The 25,129-nt window shown below is 38.7% G+C and overlaps 3 long non-coding RNA genes across 3 annotated transcripts; all 3 read right to left on the bottom strand.

Moving 5' to 3' along the window:
- Positions 1-10,070: 10,070 nt before the first annotated feature.
- On the bottom strand, positions 10,071-13,013 carry LOC110891659. The gene is made up of 4 exons (XR_002565460.2): positions 12,892-13,013; positions 11,685-11,768; positions 10,357-10,412; positions 10,071-10,234 (listed from the first exon to the last, which is right to left on the bottom strand). It is a non-coding gene; the product is annotated as an uncharacterized LOC110891659 (long non-coding RNA).
- Positions 13,014-15,887: 2,874 nt separating this feature from the next.
- On the bottom strand, positions 15,888-18,708 carry LOC110866194. The gene is made up of 4 exons (XR_002551216.2): positions 18,587-18,708; positions 17,380-17,463; positions 16,052-16,107; positions 15,888-15,929 (listed from the first exon to the last, which is right to left on the bottom strand). It is a non-coding gene; the product is annotated as an uncharacterized LOC110866194 (long non-coding RNA).
- Positions 18,709-21,394: 2,686 nt separating this feature from the next.
- Positions 21,395-24,396, bottom strand: LOC110866193. The gene is made up of 3 exons (XR_002551215.2): positions 24,275-24,396; positions 23,068-23,151; positions 21,395-21,618 (listed from the first exon to the last, which is right to left on the bottom strand). It is a non-coding gene; the product is annotated as an uncharacterized LOC110866193 (long non-coding RNA).
- Between the last annotated feature and the right edge of the window lie 733 nt (positions 24,397-25,129).

Here is a 25,129-nt window from a genome sequence, read left to right as displayed (position 1 = left end):
AAATTGAGCTTTCAGGTTTCTCAGATAGTGACTTTGCTGGATGTGATAAAACAAGGAAGTCCACTTCAGGAGGGTGACAATTCCTGTTACGCCCTAACACGTTTTACCTTAAAAATGACGCAGCGGAAAAGGGCTTTAAAATTTATTTCCTTATTAACGACATTAGTTTCGCGAAGGTTGTCACACCCCCAAAATCCACCTGCGGAGTATCACCGCTTGGGAGCGTGACTGACCAGGATCAAGCCACCAATCATATTGAACATGTAATTAATATATAAAATAAATGCCATTCAACCACCAATATGAAAGGTGTTCAAACATAAGTGTGTTACCACTGTTTAGCGGAAGCGTATAAATAAAATCCAACTTAAATAAGTATGAAATGTCATAAGTGTTTAATCAAGACAATCACGATCCAAGCCCACAACGACCAGCTCCTCCCTGTACAAGCTCCATGTACCTAACGACCTGCAAGGCATGTAACAGAGGATCAACAACTAGTTGAGCGAGTTCACAGAAAGTAAATGCGTAACAGTAAGTTCATTTGTAACATGTGGCTCTACTGGGCCGATAGTACGTTCTATTGGTGGGGGCTTCCCATGTTGTATATCCACTAGACTATTCGTAACCATAAGTGTTCTTCACAACCGAGAACAGTAGTACGTACGAGTTTTACGTAGGTATTACGTAAGTATCCTTCACAACCGAGGATAGTAGTAAGTATAAGTATACGTATATTGTAAGTATGTGTCCTGCACAACCGAGGACAGTGAGTAGCATAAGTATGTGTCCTGCACAACCGAGGACAGTGAGTAGCATAAGTATGTGTCCTGCACAACCGAGGACATTGAGTAGCATAAGTATGTGTCCTGCACAACCGAGGACAGTGAGTAGCATAAGTATGTGTCCTGCACAACCGAGGACAGTGAGTAGCATAAGTATGTGTCCTGCACAACCGAGGACAGTGGTATGGTAGTCTAGTATTAGTGTCAGTACGAATCTATTCAACCTTATTCCTTCAATCCCATTCCCCAGCCCTGGGAATCCCATGCCTTAGTAAGAGTGTGAACTCACCTTGGTTTGCTCGGTATGCTATGCTCTAGGGTTTATCAAATTGTCTAAGTCCGTTACACACGACCTAGGATATGATGCACATAAATTCAAGATAAGTGTTGATGTTCAATTGGGGTTTACAGGTTCTTGATGCTCAACCAGTAACTTACAGAATCATATTACACAGTAGTAGTTATAGTATCATACAGTACCAAGCAGTATTATTCAGTGACATGCAGTAACAATTAACAGGTAACAGGCAGTATGTTCTTCATCCAGGGTTTTGACTTAGTATTAACAGGAAGCTTGGATCATGTATCACCTTCAACTCAGAATGTATATAAACATCAAAACATCACATATCAAACTCAGACAAGATCAACATGAATTTAAAGTTCGGATATTATTGCTCATGAACAAAGAATTCGGAACAGGGGGGGTTTCCTCACAAAATCGGACCAAGACTTCCCTATGCACAAGTTCGGACAAATGTGGAGGGGTTTTGGGGTCACAAAAGTCGGACTTCATGTTATGTGAATAAACTCAGACCAAGGTAGCTTTTAAAAGTCGGATCCCCTCCTTGTCTATCATAAAAGTCGGACTAAGGGTGGGCTCAAGAAACTCGGACCATATATGGTGTTAAAACTCGGACCCATACATTTCACTCAAAGGTCGGACATGATAGTTTATCAAGAAACTCGGACATGGTAGCTTATCAAGAAACTCGGACCATACACATGTCTAAAAACTCGGACCTCTTGTAATACAATAAGGTCGGACCTTGATATCATTTTCAAAAGTCGGACAACATAAACAAGTAAAGAACTCGGACATTTAACATCATTACAAAACTCGGACCATAGTGTTTATGAAAGAGTTCGGACTGGTTACCCTTTTATAAAACTCTGACTAACATCAACATACATACGAATGATCAAGTTCGACGTGATTGTATCAGTTACACTTTACACATTCATCAGTTACGTTCTATAGTTCATGTGATCTGGAAACCCTAATTCATGTATACAGAGTGCAGATTACATAAGCAATCATTCAACGATTACAACAATCATTCGGTGAACAATCTTATCGCCATACAACTAATCATTCATCATATCACAACAATCAACATCAATTGAAAACACAGAACTATCATATGATAAACTAGGGTTTTCAAGAATTACAAGAATCATGCATTGCTAACAATCAAACAATCAATAAACAATGATTACACAATTACCTTGAATGGTTCTAGAGAAAGATGAATCAAAAGTGCGGAAATGTCTTGTGCCAATGATGATGAGGGTGATGATTGCTAGAGAAAAGTACGTGCTTGGATTTTTGTGAGAATGATTAGTGAAAAGGGAATTAGGGTTAAGTATCTCTAAGATTTCACTAATTACCCTCTACCTCCCTAAGTATCATATTTTACACATGTACACCACCTAATAACAATTTCATAGTTTCACCACCAAGTTTACATATTTGGCAAGTTTATCACAATTAACACATAACCATGCACAATCACACAATACACTTCATTGTATCAAAACGTATACAATTCCATAGCAACTAATTGTGCAATCAATCAACTAAACAATACAAGAACGTGCAATAAATGCGAAATAGAAATCTTGGAAATTCGAGTTGTCACATTATCCCCAAATTGAAAGAAATTTCGTCCCGAAATTTAGTACGCACTCACTGAGGAAGCTAGGTAAGCTGTATTGTTCACTGGTTTTCCTGGGGTGTCACATCATCCCCCCGTTGATTTGGAATTTCGTCCCGAAATTCCGCAGTAGTAGCTTCAGTCTCAGTAGTGGATGCATTGGTTCCGAATAACTGGGGGTACTTTTCTTTCATTTGGTCTTCGCGTTCCCAGGTGTACTCTGGGCCACGTCGGGAGTTCCAACGAACTCGAACAAGAGGGATTCTCTTGCTTTTGAGGACCTTAACATCCCGGTCCGTGATTTCTACTGGCTCCTCGACGAACTGCAACCGCTCGTCGATAGTGAGTTCCTTAAAAGGAACTATGAGGGTCTCATCTGACAGGCACTTCTTCAGATTCGACACGTGGAATACATTGTGAACTGCACCGAGTTCAGCTGGTAGGTTTAGCTTGTAGGCCACTTTGCCTATTTTCTCAATGATCTCAAACGGTCCGACGTACCGCGGATTTAGTTTGCCCTGTTTGCCAAAACGGACCACACCCTTCCAGGGTGAGACTTTTAATAAAACCCTGTCCCCTACCTGAAATTCCAAAGGCTTCCTACGCTTGTCCGCGTAGGCTTTCTGACGGTCGCGGGCTGCCGCCATGCGTTGTCGTATTTGTGCAATCTTTTCTGTGGCGTCCACTACAATCTCCGGACCCGTGATCTGACTATCCCCCACCTCTGCCCAACAGAGAGGTGACCGGCATTTACGTCCGTACAATGCCTCGAATGGAGCGGCTTGTATGCTGGTGTGATAACTGTTATTATACGAAAACTCCACCAAAGGGAGATGCTTTTCCCAGCCGTTGCCGAAATCAATGACACACGCCCGGAGCATGTCTTCCAGGGTTTGAATAGTGCGCTCAGACTGCCCATCCGTCTGAGGGTGATAAGCTGTGCTCATGTCTAAACGAGAGCCAAAAGCTTTGTGCATCGCTTGCCATAGCTCTGACGTGAATCGTGCATCCCGATCCGAAATGATGGAGGTGGGCACCCCGTGCCTCGAAACAACTTCTTTGAGATAGATGTCTGCGAGAGTGGAGAACTTATCCGTTTCCTTTATAGCCAGGAAGTGTGCAGATTTGGTGAGTCGATCTACGATCACCCATACAGTATCATTCCCACGCTGGGATCTGGGTAGGCCTGTAACAAAATCCATGGAAATTTCTTCCCATTTCCATTGCGGTATCTTGGGCTGCTGAAGTAGGCCCGCTGGTTTCTGATACTCCACTTTGACCTTTGCACATGTCAAACACTTGCCGACGTAAGTAGCGATGTGGGCTTTCATGCTAGGCCACCAATACGTTGTTTTGAGATCGTGATACATCTTATCCGAACCTGGATGTATCGAGTAGCGAGACTTATGAGCTTCATCCATCACAAGCTCTCGTAACCCGCCATATAGTGGGACCCAAATGCGTCCTGTTACATAGTAGGCGCCGTCTTCCTTCTTTTCTAATCGTTGCCTCGAACCACGTAAAGCTTCAGCCTTTACGTTTTCTGGTTTCAATGCTTCCACCTGAGCATCTCGTATTTGTGCAGGAAGATCAAACTGAATAGTGAGCTGCAAAGCTCGCACACGCCTAGGTAAAGTGTCTTTTCGACTAAGGGCGTCAGCCACAACATTGGCTTTGCCTGGATGGTACTTGATGGCGCATTCGTAATCATTAAGCAGCTCGACCCATCGTTGTTGACGCATGTTTAATTCCTTCTGCTTGAAGATATGCTCGAGACTCCTGTGATCGGTGTAAATTGTGCACTTGGTACCGTACAGGTAGTGTCGCCATATCTTGAGTGCAAAAACAACAGCTCCCAGCTCTAAATCGTGCGTCGTGTAGTTCCGTTCATGAACCTTGAGTTGCCGCGAAGCGTAGGCAATAACTTTATCACGCTGCATCAATACACAACCAAGCCCCTGTATCGATGCGTCACAGTAGACCACAAAATCATCTGTGCCTTCTGGCAATGAGAGAATAGGTGCGCTGCAAAGCCTATCCTTTAAGTACTGAAAAGCGTTTTCCTGGGAATCTCCCCAACGGTAGGTGACACCTTTCTGTGTCAGTAGCGTAAGCGGCTGCACGATCTTCGAAAAGTCTTTAATGAATCGTCTGTAGTACCCCGCCAAACCCAAGAATTGGCGTATTTCCGTTGGTGTTCGCGGCGCAGGCCAGTTCCTGATCGAATCTACCTTGGATGGATCGACATGAATCCCATCCCTATTCACCACATGGCCTAAGAAGTGGACTTCACGAAGCCAGAAGTCGCATTTTGAAAACTTGGCGTACAGTTGTTCCTTTCGAAGAAGTTCCAAGATAAGACGTAAGTGCTGCTCGTGTTCCTCCTGACTCTTGGAGTAGATCAGAATGTCATCGATGAAGACAATGACGAACTTGTCAAGATAGGGTTTGCACACCCTGTTCATAAGATCCATGAAAACTGCAGGCGCGTTCGTAAGCCCGAATGGCATGACTAGAAACTCGTAATGGCCGTAGCGAGTTCTGAATGCTGTCTTGGAGACGTCCTCATCCCGGACTCTCAGCTGATGATACCCTGACCTTAGATCAAGCTTGGAATAGTAACTCGACCCTTGCAACTGGTCGAATAAGTCGTCAATACGAGGAAGAGGATAACGGTTCTTCACCGTGACCTTGTTCAGTTCGCGATAATCAATGCACATTCTGAAAGTGCCATCCTTCTTTTTCACGAATAGTACTGGAGCTCCCCAAGGCGAAGAGCTTGGACGAATGAAGCCCTTATCCAAGAGCTCTTGTAGTTGCTTTGACAGTTCTTCCAGTTCAGTTGGAGCTAGTCGATACGGCGCGCGAGCTATAGGTGCTGTCCAGAACTATAGGAATGAAGTCGATAGGGAACGTCTGCCCAGCGAGGATAAGATTACAACCCTGAACTATGTGTGGCCTCTAGACTTGTACCATAGGCTAACCCTACGACAGGTTTGGTATTTAGGGGAGTTGGTGCATGTTTTTAACATTTGGCTATCTTTCAAGAACATATAACTGGTATCTACACCCAAATCAAACAGGACAGTAACATAAAAGTCGTCGAGAAGAAACTTACCCATTATTACGTTTGGATCGTTCCTTGCGTCACCCTGACCAATCACGTACATGTGGCCTCGGCGTCATTGTTTCCATTGTTTCCCCCAACGCTATCCCCATTGTCGTCCCTGTTTCCATGATCGTGGTTCTGAGTCTGGTCCTGGTTTATACGCGGACAATGTCTCTTGTAGTGATCTTTAGCATCACACTGAAAACATCCTTTAAAACTCTGTTGTTGCTGCTGATTCTGCGGAGGTTGAGGCGGTCGTTGTTGTTCTTGAGTTACAGGACGTGAGTTTCGACAATCCTTAGCTTCATGACCAATCTTGAGACACCGCTGGCAACGACCCTTGTTGCACTGGCCACCGTGGTGCCTGTTACAATTGTTGCACCATGGGTGAATTCCTCGATATCTTTTCTGCCCATGACTACTAGAAAACTGCTGTCTGGGGCTCTGGTAGTCATCTATCTCTTGCTGCTGTGTCAGAGGCTGGACCAAAAGTAATTCCGTGCTCAGGTTCTCATCCCACTTGCGTTTGTTATCACTAGAAGCACATGCAGTATCAGTCTTAGCACGTTTCGGTAGTTTGTTCTGTTCTACAGCCTGGTCTGTGAGACGATGAGCAAGCTGAGTGACTTGCTGGATAGTGCTAAGATTAGCTGTGGTCACATGACTCTGAATTTCGGGCACCAGACCCTTGAGATACAGTTCGATGCGTTTGGTGGGAGGGTCTACAATAGTAGGACAGAATGTGGCTAATTCGTTTGATCTCCTCGTATAAGCTTCAATTTCAGACCCCACCATCTGTAGGTTGAGGAATTCTACCTCTAGTGTGTGGATGTCTTCTCTACTGCAAAACTCTTCCTTAATTAGGTCCTTGAATTCGTTCCAGGGAGTGGCATTAGCAGCTGCCAGCCCTAACATCTGAACCTGTGTTTCCCACCAGGTTAATGCAGCACCTTCAAGTGTTCTAGTAGCAAACTTTACTCTATGAGACTCAGGGCAATCATGCACCTCAAAGTCAGTTTCGAGCCTCTCGAACCAGTGGAGGAGGCCTTCAACTCCCTCAGTTCCACTGAAGGTACTAGGTTGGCAATCCTTGAGATTTTTGAAGGTGTAAACAGGTGACTGAGCGTGTTGACCTATTGTGTATAAGAATAGGACAAGGTTAAACACAAGAGTTGGTTTAGGAGTGTAGGATCTAAAGATCCTAGTTACGACTGCAGGGTTTACCTCCTGCTTGCATGGCTGCAAGTGCCGCAGCAATTCGTTCGTTAATGAGAGCCGTCAACTGGGCTTGTGTCATGTTGATATGTCCGGCCATGATCTTCATAGCAAATGTAACGTAAGTGAGAGAGGTTCGCGAATAGTGCGATGACAGAAGAGTGTAAGCACGTAGGTGTTCTCAAGCAATAACAAGTAGTGAGCAATGTAATCTAAACATACTACGAGCAAAGTTCTATGCAGTTCTAGCAAGCAGGTAATAAACATAAACCTTATTACCCAGGATGTTGAGTCTTGCACGTGGAGCGAAGCGTCGTTGTGGATCGTTGAGAGCACTGTTCTGGTTATAGTCTGGTTTTAATAAAAACGTTTTCCCATATTAAAACCAAGTTCTCTATAACCTATGGCTCTGATACCAATCTGTCACACCCCCAAAATCCACCTGCGGAGTATCACCGCTTGGGAGCGTGACTGACCAGGATCAAGCCACCAATCATATTGAACATGTAATTAATATATAAAATAAATGCCATTCAACCACCAATATGAAAGGTGTTCAAACATAAGTGTGTTATCACTGTTTAGCGGAAGCGTATAAATAAAATCCAACTTAAATAAGTATGAAATGTCATAAGTGTTTAATCAAGACAATCACGATCCAAGCCCACAACGACCAGCTCCTCCCTGTACAAGCTCCATGAACCTAACGACCTGCAAGGCATGTAACAGAGGATCAACAACTAGTTGAGCGAGTTCACAGAAAGTAAATGCGTAACAGTAAGTTCATTTGTAACATGTGGCTCTACTGGGCCGATAGTACGTTCTATTGGTGGGGGCTTCCCATGTTGTATATCCACTAGACTATTCGTAACCATAAGTGTTCTTCACAACCGAGAACAGTAGTACATACGAGTTTTACGTAGGTATTACGTAAGTATCCTTCACAACCGAGGATAGTAGTAAGTATAAATATACGTATATTGTAAGTATGTGTCCTGCACAACCGAGGACAGTGAGTAGCATAAGTATGTGTCCTGCACAACCGAGGACAGTGAGTAGCATAAGTATGTGTCCTGCACAACCGAGGACAGTGAGTAGCATAAGTATGTGTCCTGCACAACCGAGGACAGTGAGTAGCATAAGTATGTGTCCTGCACAACCGAGGACAGTGAGTAGCATAAGTATGTGTCCTGCACAACCGAGGACAGTGAGTAGCATAAGTATGTGTCCTGCACAACCGAGGATAGTGGTATGGTAGTCTAGTATTAGTGTCAGTACGAATCTATTCAACCTTATTCCTTCAATCCCATTCCCCAGCCCTGGGAATCCCATGCCTTAGTAAGAGTGTGAACTCACCTTGGTTTGCTCGGTATGCTATGCTCTAGGGTTTATCAAATTGTCTAAGTCCGTTACACACGACCTAGGATATGATGCACATAAATTCAAGATAAGTGTTGATGTTCAATTGGGGTTTACAGGTTCTTGATGCTCAACCAGTAACTTACAGAATCATATTACACAGTAGTAGTTATAGTATCATACAGTACCAAGCAGTATTATTCAGTGACATGCAGTATCTTAACATGCAGTAACAATTAACAGGTAACAGGCAGTATGTTCTTCATCCAGGGTTTTGACTTAGTATTAACAGGAAGCTTGGATCATGTATCACCTTCAACTCAGTATGTATATAAACATCAAAACATCACATATCAAACTCAGACAAGATCAACATGAATTTAAAGTTCGGATATTATTGCTCATGAACAAAGAATTCGGAACAGGGGGGGTTTCCTCACAAAATCGGACCAAGACTTCCCTATGCACAAGTTCGGACAAATGTGGAGGGGTTTTGGGGTCACAAAAGTCGGACTTCATGTTATGTGAATAAACTCGGACCAAGGTAGCTTTTAAAAGTCGGATCCCCTCCTTGTCTATCATAAAAGTCGGACTAAGGGTGGGCTCAAGAAACTCGGACCATATATGGTGTTAAAACTCGGACCCATACATTTCACTCAAAGGTCGGACATGATAGTTTATCAAGAAACTCGGACATGGTAGCTTATCAAGAAACTCGGACCATACACATGTCTAAAAACTCGGACCTCTTGTAATACAATAAGGTCGGACCTTGATATCATTTTCAAAAGTCGGACAACATAAACAAGTAAAGAACTCGGACATTTAACATCATTACAAAACTCGGACCATAGTGTTTATGAAAGAGTTCGGACTGGTTACCCTTTTATAAAACTCTGACTAACATCAACATACATACGAATGATCAAGTTCGACGTGATTGTATCAGTTACACTTTACACATTCATCAGTTACGTTCTATAGTTCATATGATCTGGAAACCCTAATTCATGTATACAGAGTGCAGATTACATAAGCAATCATTCAACGATTACAACAATCATTCGGTGAACAATCTTATCGCCATACAACTAATCATTCATCATATCACAACAATCAACATCAATTGAAAACACAGAACTATCATATGATAAACTAGGGTTTTCAAGAATTACAAGAATCATGCATTGCTAACAATCAAACAATCAATAAACAATGGTTACACAATTACCTTGAATGGTTCTAGAGAAAGATGAATCAAAAGTGCGGAAATGTCTTGTGCCAATGATGATGAGGGTGATGATTGCTAGAGAAAAGTACGTGCTTGGATTTTTGTGAGAATGATTAGTGAAAAGGGAATTAGGGTTAAGTATCTCTAAGATTTCACTAATTACCCTCTACCTCCCTAAGTATCATATTTTACACATGTACACCACCTCATAACAATTTCATAGTTTCACCACCAAGTTTACATATTTGGCAAGTTTATCACAATTAACACATAACCATGCACAATCACACAATACACTTCATTGTATCAAAACGTATACAATTCCATAGCAACTAATTGTGCAATCAATCAACTAAACAATTCAAGAACGTGCAATAAATGCGAAATAGAAATCTTGGAAATTCGAGTTGTCACAAAGGTTCCAAATGCTAAAAATGTTAAACGTTCTATAAAAGAATTCACAACATTCATACTAAAATTTACATTTCTAGACGTTATACACTTCAATTATATGACCGATCTATCCGTGCAATCCTTGCTCTTGACTCGATCTACGTCCGCTTCACTTTCTAAGTAGCAGAAGAAGTCCGTGTGGCACCTGTGGGCATCACATACAACTTAGTCATTAGTCAATGACATCATCATATAACATTAATCTCATATAATTAAATATTGAATAACGTTCGACAATTTAACATTAGTTCATCCAACTATCCTTACTCATCCTCTTATTTCAGGTAGAGCTTAAATTTCGTAAGAATCCGATATTCTCGTTCCTGCATTACATACCAACCTCAAACGCATAATTAGTAACGTTAAAACTCTACGTATTTAAATCATGCACACGTACCATCTTACATGCATACATACTCCTCTACATACATACATACCTTTCTTACATCTTTACATACATGCATACGCTCATACATATCTTTAGACATACATACCCACACATCTACATACGTACATATCTTCCTACATCTTTACATACAATATTTACAAGGGTCTTAGACTTAGGTTTAAAGTCCATAAACATCTAAGGAACCGTAAAAAAAAATCATGTTTGGAAAGTCCATCGTACCACGGATAACAAACCGAAGCCTACGACACATAAATCAACTTAAATAACAAGAATTTAGCTTTTGAGACTTGGGGAGGCCGTCGCCGACGCCCCTAGGGCCGTCGGCGACGGGCCTTGCATTTACCCGTAGCCCAAAAACCCGTAGACAGGTAATTAACCCGTCAGCACAAAAACTGATTTTCCCTTGCCCGTCGGCGACGGCCCCCTACCCGTCGGCGACGCCCTCTAGTTTTTGCTGTTTTCTGCAGATTCGTTTCGTCGTCCGAACGCACTAAAACGCGCGTAACTTTTGAACCGTTTACCCGTTTGACCTCCCGTTTCTTCCTACATGCTTGTAAATTCACATTCTATCATATGAACTTAAAATCTTACCCCCGGATTAAGGAAATTCTTATCTTACATGCATTCGACATATTATCATTGTCTAATGATTCGACCCGTTCGTGCATTTATCAACATAATCTACTTATTTGACCTCAATCTCATATGAACTTTAATAATTTCATTGGCGCTTATCATAAAAGATTAAGTTCTCTGACGTCTTGCATCCTTTTAACCCATTTTCACTCAAAAGCTTATTTTTGACCCGTTATGGGTATTTGCGCTTTAAGTGGACTATGACATACAAAACCCTATACTTCGCTTTCATACTTGACCAAAACATTACTCTAATCAATTAGCTTGTTTCCAATAGACATTTAAGGTTGTTTACCCGATATACCTATCAAGGGCGTTTTTGTCAACATTGCTCCATCCTTTACAACCAAGGACTTCCTTGCATATTTAACCAATCCTACCACTTAACTACAACTCTAACGCACATACCTTGCTCGGATCAAAGCTAAGATCCGTTTAATACTTCGTCAATTTCATACAACTCATTCCTATTTGACCTCAACTATCATACTTAATTAAGTTGCAAATAACTTTACATAAACAACTAAAAGTGATTACGGAAATCACTTACCTCGTGCATCCGTATTCATATTTGTTTCTTCGCCACTTCTTGACCCGTTAGCCTTCCGTGCTTGATTCCGTCTCGACATGATTCCTATACTTCCATGTCATCGAAATCACATTCTTATTAGCATATATAATTGTACATGTTAACGGTCATATCGATCGCATAATTCCTATTTGACTTTCATTAGTTACTTCTAGCAAGCATAATACATGTGACCAAATTCATATCATTTCAAACTCATGTAAACCATCATGTCATTGCATTAAACACACATTCGTCAAACACGCTCCATATAACCTACCTTAATCTTACAATTATGAAAACTCGTCTAACCATCCTTCTTATACACGGTTGACTTTTAGAAGTCAACGGTTCATTTAGTTTAACTTTCGACTTATCATTATATACCCGTAACATCATAATCGACTATACGGACGACAATACATACATTTTATCATACGATTGGGGTGCGTACCATCTTTTAAGCATAACGTACAACTAATTCATGCACAATCTTCTAAATTCATACATAGTTCATCAAATCCTTCTACTAATCAACATGTGGTATTTAAAATTAAACATCATACATATTATCATCACATTTTGTTCACTTCATCTAACAATAATTCACCATTTCTTATCCAATTTCTTTAAACACTCACACACATGTATGATTCCAAACATTGTTAACATAAGTAAATCATCAATTTACATTACATCATCTAAAACCCACTTCATAACTACTTATTAATCACTTACAAGTGATCTAATCTTAAGTTCTTCATAATTTCATCATACTTTTGATATGTGTACTACCTTGTAAGCATAGTGTACAACTAGTTCATGCATATCCTTCTAATCTCATACATAATTCATCAATTTCTTCCTTCTAATCAACATGAATCATACATGCATAAACATCAAACATACTAGTATCACATTTCTTTCAATTCCTCTCCTAAGAATCCATCTTACAAATCAAAATACATCAATTTTAAGCAAGAATTTAAACATAGATGATTTACCCATGTCATCATCTTCACCATAACAAACGGGTTTCACCCTTAAACATCAAATTAACCTAAACCATGCATAATCCATGTTCCAAATGATGAATCTAACACATACTCATGCTCAATTTCACACAAATTTGCGATTTACAACATAACCCACTTCGTGCATAATCACCAATCTAACTTTTAAGACATACCTTGCGATCCCCTTGTGAAGGTGATCATTAATCTATGCTCGGTTATGAGTTAAAGCTTCATCTTGCCTTTCAATTTGAAGATTTTGAAGAAACTAGGGTTTTGACCCTCTTTTCCCTTCCTGATCATCGACACACACACGCACACTATGTGTGTGTGGTGTTTTAATTTTGTTTTATAAAATCAAGTTTCCCACTTAACGTTTTTGGTCCCTCTAGTATACATTCCATCATAACTGTTACAAGTTTCATCCCTTAGCTTATCTAATAGACATTTAACTAAGTTTATTAACTTAGTTACTGTATCTCATTTTACTAACATGGTAACGAATTTAATAATTCGAATTTTGGGGTGTTACAAGTCTACCCCCCCCCTTAAAGAAGGTTTCGTCCCCGAAACCTTTCTCGTTCTTACTCTTACCCTTCTATTGTACTCATTCAATGGGCACATTACAACATAAGTCATTCGGGGTCTTTGCAAAAATCTTAATCATGAATAATTATGATCGTACGCATTGTCCTTATCTTCTTAAATTAGTAATTTACTTTCATAAGCACACGAGGCCAGGGTCTGGTCCAGAGCTCTTATTAGTGTCTTTTACTTTATATTGCTAGTTTCTAGTACATACTATAACTAGCATTTCATTCATTGAACTTATTCCAAATGTATACAATTATTACTCGTAAAGACCTAAGGTCACAACTGGTTTCTAGCTTCCTATTTAACCATATTACATTCATACATCTACTAATCAAAATAAATCAATTTATTTCATACTACTCATACATCATATGCTATCTTTTATTTTGTTCACTATGAGCTATCCTAAACATTCCATTACTATCATTACCTCTTATTAGCTTTAAGCTCATAGGAAGGGTCGATATATTATCATACGCCTACTGCAATCATTCAAAGGCTTATTATTACAACCAGAATCAACCTTCTTACACCTACTTATCTGTACTTAACATGAAGACTAAGCATTATTTCCATGCTTACTATTGTTATTTATGTCATGCGTATCTTTTCTACAATGTCTTGTTCAATTGAACATGGCCAACAAGCCGAGCATCAAGGTTAGCATTTCTTATCGATTCTTGCCGTCTCTTATATTCTATCAGAATTTCCACAGTTACGAGCTTTCAATTTCAATACCACTAGTTCGCATAGAAGTATTATTCAATATGTAACTTTCTATTTAACATCCACAAGTTAAACCAGTTACTAACCTCGCTAATTTGGCACGAGCCAACGTTTAACAACCCGAGTTGACTTGCTCCTTCACGATCCCGTATCTTAACAGGGTTGATCTTGTCCATCTTGTAACATGAGCTTCCATTCTTGAGCATACTTTCACCGTCCTAGGTAGCTTTATTGCATCATGATTACTGCCAATCTCATTATAAAATTTGGGATTTACACATTTCATTCGATCTCATTCAAACATGTTGTTTATCACATCACCTCATTTATATATCAATACTTTCTCAATTCCTTCTTAAGACATTAGTGTGTTAGACCTATTCATAACGGGTCAATACATGGCCATTACTTAATATATCATTCTTATTATTTATATATACATACGTATCGAAGTACATGTTTGTACTCCTTTTCAATTCAGACATGCTTACGATCTCATCGCTTCACTGTTCCAGCGTTTCCTCGCAAACACTTGCCTTCCCGTTTTAAAAGTTAGTCATAATACTTATTTCGCTTACAATACTTAACATTTTAGTTCCATTTGCTCATATACTTTCATTTCCTTTACACATTCGATTACCCAATTAAAGGGGTAATGGCATATACTCTCATAATGAGATTCAAGCATGCTGCATACGACCCGGTCACATCGGGTTAATTGCTTTCAACATAAATCTTTCGTTCTATCCGTATAACGGATTGAACTTCATACATTCGTTATTGCATTCACGACCACCCATTCTAAACGGATGGTACCTTATCCTTACTCGACTTGTTCGACTTGAACCGGTCGACTTGCATGGCTTATTATAGCATTCGCTATCATAACCAAATCCGCAAGGGATTTGCATCATTCGTATCTTTCATTCCTTGAATCCGTCTCGCGGACTCAAGCATTGCATTCGCATATTTCATTCCTTGAATCAGTCTCGCGGATTCAAGCATTGCATTCACATCTTTCATTCCTACAAGGTACTCTCAATACCCCGAGAGTCCTACTACCCATTTCACCCACACGCCTAGCTGCTACCAAACTCTATCGGACATACCTGTAATAATTATCACGGTCTCACGAACGTCATACGTTTCTTGTGAACTGGCCAGGTACACATTCCACGTACTAGTTTCGTGCCTTCGCGTAATTGCCACCTTATGTCTGAAGAATTTAGTTTCGGCTCGTGTAACCTTTTCAAAACTTATTTATCATGTCGTTATTATATTTTGCTAAAAATTTTCTTTCACTTGCTTAATTATACCATTTCATATGCCCACACGTTAGGTTTACGTACCTGGGGTCAATTCGCCTTGTTACTTGCCTTGATGTCGGTCCTAGACCGCATCCACGGATCATCCCTTCCAAACAATTGCGCTTACCCTTCACATAACATACTATTAATTTCCTTCAATTACATAATCTAATACATACTTACATTTGCTTTTGCCTTTAGGCCTTGATCGAGTCTTGGATTGCACGGGTTCTGGTCACAAGAGCACACCGGTTTGAGTTCAAGTATTTACCTCCTTCTACTTGATTCTCTCAAACCAGGGCTCTGATACCAACTTGTTACGCCCTAACACGTTTTACCTTAAAAATGACGCAGCGGAAAAGGGCTTTAAAATTTATTTCCTTATTAACGACATTACTTTCGCGAAGGTTCCAAATGCTAAAAATGTTAAACGTTCTATAAAAGAATTCACAACATTCATACTAAAATTTACATTTCTAGACGTTATACACTTCAATTATATGACCGATCTATCCATGCAATCCTTGCTCTTGACTCGATCTATGTCCGCTTCACTTTCTAAGTAGCAGAAGAAGTCCGTGTGGCACCTATGGGCATCACATACAACTTAGTCATTAGTCAACGACATCATCATATAACATTAATCTCATATAATTAAATATTGAATAACGTTCGACAATTTAACATTAGTTCATCCAACTATCCTTACTCATCCTCTTATTTCAGGTAGAGCTTAAATTTCGTAAGAATCCGATATTCTCGTTCCTGCGTTACATACCAACCTCAAACGCATAATTAGTAACGTTAAAACTCTACGTATTTAAATCATGCACACGTACCATCTTACATGCATACATACTCCTCTACATACATACATACCTTTCTTACATCTTTACATACATGCATACGCTCATACATATCTTTAGACATACATACCCACACATCTACATACGTACATATCTTCCTACATCTTTACATACAATATTTACAAGGGTCTTAGACTTAGGTTTAAAGTCCATAAACATCTAAGGAACCGTAAAAAAAAATCATGTTTGGAAAGTCCATCGTACCACGGATAACAAACTGAAGCCTACGACACATAAATCAACTTAAATAACAAGAATTTAGCTTTTGAGACTTGGGGAGGCCGTCGCCGACGCCCCTAGGGCCGTCGGCGACGGGCCTTGCATTTACCCGTAGCCCAAAAACCCGTAGACAGGTAATTAACCCGTCAGCACAAAAACTGATTTTCCCTTGCCCGTCGGCGACGGCCCCCTACCCGTCGGCGACGCCCTCTAGTTTTTGTTGTTTTCTGCAGATTCGTTTCGTCGTCCGAACGCACTAAAACGCGCGTAACTTTTGAACCGTTTACCCGTTTGACCTCCCGTTTCTTCCTACATGCTTGTAGATTCACATTCTATCATATGAACTTAAAATCTTACCCCCGGATTAAGGAAATTCTTATCTTACATGCATTCGACATATTATCATTTTCTAATGATTCGACCCGTTCGTGCATTTATCAACATAATCTACTTATTTGACCTCAATCTCATATGAACTTTAATAATTTCATTGGCGCTTATCATAAAAGATTAAGTTCTCGGACGTCTTGCATCCTTTTAACCCATTTTCACTCAAAAGCTTATTTTTGACCCGTTATGGGTATTTGCGCTTTAAGTGGACTATGACATACAAAACCCTATACTTCGCTTTCATACTTGACCAAAACATTACTCTAATCAATTAGCTTGTTTCCAATAGACATTTAAGGTTGTTTACCCGATATACCTATCAAGGGCGTTTTTGTCAACATTGCTCCATCCTTTACAACCAAGGACTTCCTTGCATATTTAACCAATCCTACCACTTAACTACAACTCTAACGCACATACCTTGCTCGGATCAAAGCTAAGATCCGTTTAATACTTCGTCAATTTCATACAACTCATTCCTATTTGACCTCAACTATCATACTTAATTAAGTTGCAAATAACTTTACATAAACAACTAAAAGTGATTACGGAAATCACTTACCTCGTGCATCCGTATTCATATTTGTTTCTTCGCCACTTCTTGACCCGTTAGCCTTCCGTGCTTGATTCCGTCTCGACATGATTCCTATACTTCCATGTCATCGAAATCACATTCTTATTAGCATACATAATTGTACATGTTAACGGTCATATCGATCGCATAATTCCTATTTGACTTTCATTAGTTACTTCTAGCAAGCATAATACATGTGACCAAATTCATATCATTTCAAACTCATGTAAACCATCATGTCATTGCATTAAACACACATTCGTCAAACACGCTCCATATAACCTACCTTAATCTTACAATTATGAAAACTCGTCTAACCATCCTTCTTATACACGGTTGACTTTTAGAAGTCAACGGTTCATTTAGTTTAACTTTCGACTTATCATTATATACCCGTAACATCATAATCGACTATACGGACGACAATACATACATTTTATCATACGATTGGGGTGCGTACCATCTTTTAAGCATAACGTACAACTAATTCATGCACAATCTTCTAAATTCATACATAGTTCATCAAATCCTTCTACTAATCAACATGTGGTATTTAAAATTAAACATCATACATATTATCATCACATTTTGTTCACTTCATCTAACAATAATTCACCATTTCTTATCCAATTTCTTTAAACACTCACACACATGTATGATTCCAAACATTGTTAACATAAGTAAATCATCAATTTACATTACATCATCTAAAACCCACTTCATAACTACATATTAATCACTTACAAGTGATCTAATCTTAAGTTCTTCATAATTTCATCATACTTTTGATATGTGTACTACCTTGTAAGCATAGTGTACAACTAGTTCATGCATATCCTTCTAATCTCATACATAATTCATCAATTTCTTCCTTCTAATCAACATGAATCATACATGCATAAACATCAAACATACTAGTATCACATTTCTTTCAATTCCTCTCCTAAGAATCCATCTTACAAATCAAAATACATCAATTTTAAGCAAGAATTTAAACATAGATGATTTACCCATGTCATCATCTTCACCATAACAAACGGGTTTCACCCTTAAACATCAAATTAACCTAAACCATGCATAATCCATGTTCCAAATGATGAATCTAACACATACTCATGCTCAATTTCACACAAATTTGCGATTTACAACATAACCCACTTCGTGCATAATCATCAATCTAACTTTTAAGACATACCTTGCGATCCCCTTGTGAAGGTGATCATTAATCTATGCTCGGTTATGAGTTAAAGCTTCATCTTGCCTTTCAATTTGAAGATTTTGAAGAAACTAGGGTTTTGACCCTCTTTTCCCTTCCTGATCATCGACACACACACGCACACTATGTGTGTGTGGTGTTTTAATTTTGTTTTATAAAATCAAGTTTCCCACTTAACGTTTTTGGTCCCTCTAGTATACATTCCATCATAACTGTTACAAGTTTCATCCCTTAGCTTATCTAATAGACATTTAACTAAGTTTATTAACTTAGTTATTGTATCTCATTTTACTAACATGGTAACGAATTTAATAATTCGAATTTTGGGGTGTTACAAGTCTACCCCCCCCCCTTAAAGAAGGTTTCGTCCCCGAAACCTTTCTCGTTCTTACTCTTACCCTTCTATTGTACTCATTCAATGGGCACATTACAACATAAGTCATTCGGGGTCTTTGCAAAAATCTTAATCATGAATAATTATGATCGTACGCATTGTCCTTATCTTCTTAAATTAGTAATTTACTTTCATAAGCACACGAGGTCAGGGTCTGGTCCAGAGCTCTTATTAGTGTCTTTTACTTTATATTGCTAGTTTCTAGTACATACTATAACTAGCATTTCATTCATTGAACTTATTCCAAATGTATACAATTATTACTCGTAAAGACCTAAGGTCACAACTGGTTTCTAGCTTCCTATTTAACCATATTACATTCATACATCTACTAATCAAAATAAATCAATTTATTTCATACTACTCATACATCATATGCTATCTTTTATTTTGTTCACTATGAGCTATCCTAAACATTCCATTACTATCATTACCTCTGATTAGCTTTAAGCTCATAGGAAGGATCGATATATTATCATACGCCTACTGCAATCATTCAAAGGCTTATTATTACAACCAGAATCAACCTTCTTACACCTACTTATCTGTACTTAACATGAAGACTAAGCATTATTTCCATGCTTACTATTGTTATTTATGTCATGCGTATCTTTTCTACAATGTCATGTTCAATTGAACATGGCCAACAAGCCGAGCATCAAGGTTAGCATTTCTTATCGATTCTTGCCGTCTCTTATATTCTATCAGAATTTCCACAGTTACGAGCTTTCAATTTCAATACCACTAGTTCGCATAGAAGTATTATTCAATATGTAACTTTCTATTTAACATCCACAAGTTAAACCAGTTACTAACCTCGCTAATTTGGCACGAGCCAACGTTTAACAACCCGAGTTGACTTGCTCCTTCACGATCCCGTATCTTAACAGGGTTGATCTTGTCCATCTTGTAACATGAGCTTCCATTCTTGAGCATACTTTCACCGTCCTAGGTAGCTTTATTGCATCATGATTACTGCCAATCTCATTATAAAATTTGGGATTTACACATTTCATTCGATCTCATTCAAACATGTTGTTTATCACATCACCTCATTTATATATCAATACTTTCTCAATTCCTTCTTAAGACATTAGTGTGTTAGACCTATTCATAACGGGTCAATACATGGCCATTACTTAATATATCATTCTTATTATTTATATATACATACGTATCGAAGTACATGTTTGTACTCCTTTTCAATTCAGACATGCTTACGATCTCGTCGCTTCACTGTTCCAGCGTTTCCTCGCAAACACTTGCCTTCCCGTTTTAAAAGTTAGTCATAATACTTATTTCGCTTACAATACTTAACATTTTAGTTCCATTTGCTCATATACTTTCATTTCCTTTACACATTCGATTACCCAATTAAAGGGCATATACTCTCATAATGAGATTCAAGCATGCTGCATACGACCCGGTCACATCGGGTTAATTGCTTTCAACATAAATCTTTCGTTCTATCCGTATAACGGATTGAACTTCATACATTCGTTATTGCATTCACGACCACCCGTTCTAAACGGATGGTACCTTATCCTTACTCGACTTGTTCGACTTGAACCGGTCGACTTGCATGGCTTATTATAGCATTCGCTATCATAACCAAATCCGCAAGGGATTTGCATCATTCGTATCTTTCATTCCTTGAATCCGTCTCGCGGACTCAAGCATTGCATTCGCATATTTCATTCCTTGAATCCGTCTCGCGGATTCAAGCATTGCATTCACATCTTTCATTCCTACAAGGTACTCTCAATACCCCGAGAGTCCTACTACCCATTTCACCCACACGCCTAGCTGCTACCAAACTCTATCGGACATACCTGTAATAATTATCACGGTCTCACGAACGTCATACGTTTCTTGTGAACTGGCCAGGTACACATTCCACGTACTAGTTTCGTGCCTTCGCGTAATTGCCACCTTATGTCCGAAGAATTTAGTTTCGGCTCGTGTAACCTTTTCAAAACTTATTTATCATGTCGTTATTATATTTTGCTAAAAATTTTCTTTCACTTGCTTAATTATACCATTTCATATGCCCACACGTTAGGTTTACGTACCTGTGGTCAATTCGCCTTGTTACTTGCCTTGATGTCGGTCCTAGACCGCATCCACGGATCATCCCTTCCAAACAATTGCGCTTACCCTTCACATAACATACTATTAATTTCCTTCAATTACATAATCTAATACATACTTACATTTGCTTTTGCCTTTAGGCCTTGATCGAGTCTTGGATTGCACGGGTTCTGGTCACAAGAGCACACCGGTTTGAGTTCAAGTATTTACCTCCTTCTACTTGATTCTCTCAAACCAGGGCTCTGATACCAACTTGTTACGCCCTAACACGTTTTACCTTAAAAATGACGCAGCGGAAAAGGGCTTTAAAATTTATTTCCTTATTAACGACATTACTTTCGCGAAGGTTCCAAATGCTAAAAATGTTAAACGTTCTATAAAAGAATTCACAACATTCATACTAAAATTTACATTTCTAGACGTTATACACTTCAATTATATGACCGATCTATCCGTGCAATCCTTGCTCTTGACTCGATCTACGTCCGCTTCACTTTCTAAGTAGCAGAAGAAGTCCGTGTGGCACCTATGGGCATCACATACAACTTAGTCATTAGTCAACGACATCATCATATAACATTAATCTCATATAATTAAATATTGAATAACGTTCGACAATTTAACATTAGTTCATCCAACTATCCTTACTCATCCTCTTATTTCAGGTAGAGCTTAAATTTCGTAAGAATCCGATATTCTAGTTCCTGCATTACATACCAACCTCAAACGCATAATTAGTAACGTTAAAACTCTACGTATTTAAATCATGCACACGTACCATCTTACATGCATACATACTCCTCTACATACATACATACCTTTCTTACATCTTTACATACATGCATACGCTCATACATATCTTTAGACATACATACCCACACATCTACATACGTACATATCTTCCTACATCTTTACATACAATATTTACAAGGGTCTTAGACTTAGGTTTAAAGTCCATAAACATCTAAGGAACCGTAAAAAAAATCATGTTTGGAAAGTCCATCGTACCACGGATAACAAACTGAAGCCTACGACACATAAATCAACTTAAATAACAAGAATTTAGCTTTTGAGACTTGGGGAGGCCGTCGCCGACGCCCCTAGGGCCGTCGGCGACGGGCCTTGCATTTACCCGTAGCCCAAAAACCCGTAGACAGGTAATTAACCCGTCAGCACAAAAACTGATTTTCCCTTGCCCGTCGGCGACGGCCCCCTACCCGTCGGCGACGCCCTCTAGTTTTTGTTGTTTTCTGCAGATTCGTTTCGTCGTCCGAACGCACTAAAACGCGCGTAACTTTTGAACCGTTTACCCGTTTGACCTCCCGTTTCTTCCTACATGCTTGTAGATTCACATTCTATCATATGAACTTAAAATCTTACCCCCGGATTAAGGAAATTCTTATCTTACATGCATTCGACATATTATCATTTTCTAATGATTCGACCCGTTCGTGCATTTATCAACATAATCTACTTATTTGACCTCAATCTCATATGAACTTTAATAATTTCATTGGCGCTTATCATAAAAGATTAAGTTCTCGGACGTCTTGCATCCTTTTAACCCATTTTCACTCAAAAGCTTATTTTTGACCCGTTATGGGTATTTGCGCTTTAAGTGGACTATGACATACAAAACCCTATACTTCGCTTTCATACTTGACCAAAACATTACTCTAATCAATTAGCTTGTTTCCAATAGACATTTAAGGTTGTTTACCCGATATACCTATCAAGGGCGTTTTTGTCAACATTGCTCCATCCTTTACAACCAAGGACTTCCTTGCATATTTAACCAATCCTACCACTTAACTACAACTCTAACGCACATACCTTGCTCGGATCAAAGCTAAGATCCGTTTAATACTTCGTCAATTTCATACAACTCATTCCTATTTGACCTCAACTATCATACTTAATTAAGTTGCAAATAACTTTACATAAACAACTAAAAGTGATTACGGAAATCACTTACCTCGTGCATCCGTATTCATATTTGTTTCTTCGCCACTTCTTGACCCGTTAGCCTTCCGTGCTTGATTCCGTCTCGACATGATTCCTATACTTCCATGTCATCGAAATCACATTCTTATTAGCATACATAATTGTACATGTTAACGGTCATATCGATCGCATAATTCCTATTTGACTTTCATTAGTTACTTCTAGCAAGCATAATACATGTGACCAAATTCATATCATTTCAAACTCATGTAAACCATCATGTCATTGCATTAAACACACATTCGTCAAACACGCTCCATATAACCTACCTTAATCTTACAATTATGAAAACTCGTCTAACCATCCTTCTTATACACGGTTGACTTTTAGAAGTCAACGGTTCATTTAGTTTAACTTTCGACTTATCATTATATACCCGTAACATCATAATCGACTATACGGACGACAATACATACATTTTATCATACGATTGGGGTGCGTACCATCTTTTAAGCATAACGTACAACTAATTCATGCACAATCTTCTAAATTCATACATAGTTCATCAAATCCTTCTACTAATCAACATGTGGTATTTAAAATTAAACATCATACATATTATCATCACATTTTGTTCACTTCATCTAACAATAATTCACCATTTCTTATCCAATTTCTTTAAACACTCACACACATGTATGATTCCAAACATTGTTAACATAAGTAAATCATCAATTTACATTACATCATCTAAAACCCACTTCATAACTACTTATTAATCACTTACAAGTGATCTAATCTTAATTTCTTCATAATTTCATCATACTTTTGATATGTGTACTACCTTGTAAGCATAGTGTACAACTAGTTCATGCATATCCTTCTAATCTCATACATAATTCATCAATTTCTTCCTTCTAATCAACATGAATCATACATGCATAAACATCAAACATACTAGTATCACATTTCTTTCAATTCCTCTCCTAAGAATCCATCTTACAAATCAAAATACATCAATTTTAAGCAAGAATTTAAACATAGATGATTTACCCATGTCATCATCTTCACCATAACAAACGGGTTTCACCCTTAAACATCAAATTAACCTAAACCATGCATAATCCATGTTCCAAATGATGAATCTAACACATACTCATGCTCAATTTCACACAAATTTGCGATTTACAACATAACCCACTTCGTGCATAATCACCAATCTAACTTTTAAGACATACCTTGCGATCCCCTTGTGAAGGTGATCATTAATCTATGCTCGGTTATGAGTTAAAGCTTCATCTTGCCTTTCAATTTGAAGATTTTGAAGAAACTAGGGTTTTGACCCTCTTTTCCCTTCCTGATCATCGACACACACACGCACACTATGTGTGTGTGGTGTTTTAATTTTGTTTTATAAAATCAAGTTTCCCACTTAACGTTTTTGGTCCCTCTAGTATACATTCCATCATAACTGTTACAAGTTTCATCCCTTAGCTTATCTAATAGACATTTAACTAAGTTTATTAACTTAGTTATTGTATCTCATTTTACTAACATGGTAACGAATTTAATAATTCGAATTTTGGGGTGTTACAATTCCTAGGCAATTGCTTAGTGTCTTGGCAAAGCAAAAAGCAAGCAGCTGTTTCCACATCCACTGCTGAGGCAGAATACATAGCTGCTGCTAGCTGTACAGCCCAACTGCTCTGGCTTCAAAATCAGTTACTGGATTTTGGTATCACTGCCTTGAAGACACCACTCATGTTGGACAGCCAGGCAGCAGAAAATATCATCAAAAATCCAGTTTCCCATTCAACCACCAAACATATCGACATCAGACATCACTTTGTGAGGGATTGCTATGAAAAAGGTTTGATTTCTCTGCATCATGTTCCAACTAAGGATCAGCTGGCAGATGTGCTAACCAAAGCATTAGACACATCTACCTTTGAAAGCTTGATCTCTAGGATTGGTATACTCAACATGGAATAACAGGCAAAATCCTGTTTTTCTATGAATAAAAGCATTAAAATGTTTTCAGAATATCAAAAATCCATCCTTAAAAATAGCTAAAAGTGAATTTTTCATTAAAA

The sequence above is a fragment of the Helianthus annuus genome, chromosome 7 (genome assembly GCF_002127325.2).
Source record: "Helianthus annuus cultivar XRQ/B chromosome 7, HanXRQr2.0-SUNRISE, whole genome shotgun sequence".
Taxonomy (NCBI): Eukaryota; Viridiplantae; Streptophyta; class Magnoliopsida; order Asterales; family Asteraceae; genus Helianthus; species Helianthus annuus.
This window is presented reverse-complemented; position numbering and strand designations above follow the sequence as displayed.